We start from the raw sequence: 1,941 nt of genomic DNA, 5'->3' as shown, positions 1-1,941 counted from the left end.
CTCTAGACCAGAAGGTACAATGTTATAACTCTCTTCTGATCCGTGATGTACAAGCTTTTATTTGCCCATTGGCTTTCTGTTGTTGTTCTTTTGGTTGTGCAACAACTATGAACAGTCCTTTTTATAGCTTTAATCTTCTTTATATTCTCTATATTGACTATTGATAGAATGTCCAATCCATTCTCCGTGGGGCAGTGTTGGAAGATTTCTACACCTATGTTTTGATAGTATATTTAGTATGTCCCGGAGTTGCAATCCATCCATTTATACATTTTAAAAACTGCACACATATGCTGCAGTATTTCCAAAAGGGCTGTAAGACAGTGTCCTTGTCAAGTGCAGAACTGTCATTTAGAGAAGTATCAAAATGGAACCCGATCCTCACGTCCCATTTTCTCTTTACTCTGCTGTTAAAGAAATCTGGAAAAACAAGAAAAAAATGTCAAGGCTAAATTGTTTTAAAGTTTTATTTTTCACAAAACAGCATAACTGTATCAATCAAATCTATTTAATTAATCTCAATTTGGGATAATCACCTTTCCTTTTCAACATTGTAAATATAAAAAAAATACTTAAAGTAAACTTGGTGGTGTTATACTTTATAAAGAAGATTAATTGTGTTCACATTGAAAAACCTGAAACAAATAAAACACACACACGTTTATTTAAGATATTTAGTAGGAAACTTATATTCAAGTAAGCAGTTTTAAACGTAACATGAGTATAAATATATCCTAATTAATCATAAAAGAGTTAATGTAATACATTTAACAACATTATCATTTCAGTATTTAAAATTTTTAATTACATCTTATTTTTTGCATAAGAGAGAAAGAGTTGAGAAACACTGCCTTCTGCAGGCTAAAATCAAGAAGTTATAGATATACAGTCAGGTCCATAAATATTTGGACATTGACACATTTTTCATTATTTTGGCTCTGTACACCACAACAATGGAGTAGAAATGAAAAAGGTGTGCTTTAAAGTCCAGACTTTCAGCTTTAATTTGAGGGTATTTACATCCAAATCAGGTGAACGGTGTAGGAACTACAACAAATTCAAATGTGGCCACCCTCTTTTTAAGGGACCAAAAGTAATTGGACAATTGGCTGCTCATCTGTTCCAAGGTCAGGTGTGTGTAATACCCTCGTTTTTTTCATTTACAAAGAGTAGATCTAGGTTCAAGGAGTAGGTCTAGAGTTCACTTCAGGTGTGGTATTTGTGTGTGGAATCTGTTGTGGTCAACTATCAATATGAAGTCCAAAGAGCTGCCACTATCAGTGAAGCAAGCCATCATTAGGATGAAAAATCAAAACAAAACCATCAGAGAGATAGCTAACACCTTAGGTGTGGCCAAATCAACTGTTTAGTACATTCTTAAGAAGAAAGAACGCACTGGTGAGCTCAGCAACCCCGGAAGACCACGGAAGACAACTGTGGTGGATGACAGAAGAATCATTTCCCTGGTGAAGAAAAAGCCCTTCACAACAGTTGGCCAGATCAAGAACACTCTCCAGGAAGTAGGTGTATCTGTGTCAAAGTCTACAGTCAAGAGAAGACTTCACCAGAGTAAATACAGAGGGTTCACCACAAGATGTAAACCATTGGTGAGCCTCAAAAACAGGAAGACCAGATTAGAGTTTGCCAAAAAACATCTAAAAGAGCCTGTACAGTTCTGGAAGAACATCCTATGGACAGATGAGACAAAGATAAACTTGTACCAGAATGCTGGGAAGAGAAGAGTATGGAGAAGGAAAGGAGCTGCTCATGATCAAAGCCTACCACCTCATCAGTTAAGCATGGTGGAGGTCGTGTTATGGCGTGGGCATGTATGGCTGCCAATGGAACTGGTTCCCTTGTATTTATTGATGATGTGACTGCTGACAAAAGCAGCAGGATTAATTCGGAAGTGTTTCGGGCAATATTATCTGCTCATATTCA

This window comes from Taurulus bubalis, assembly GCF_910589615.1.
Source record: "Taurulus bubalis genome assembly, chromosome: 6".
NCBI lineage: Eukaryota > Metazoa > Chordata > Actinopteri > Perciformes > Cottidae > Taurulus > Taurulus bubalis.
Note: the sequence above shows the minus strand (reverse complement) of the source record.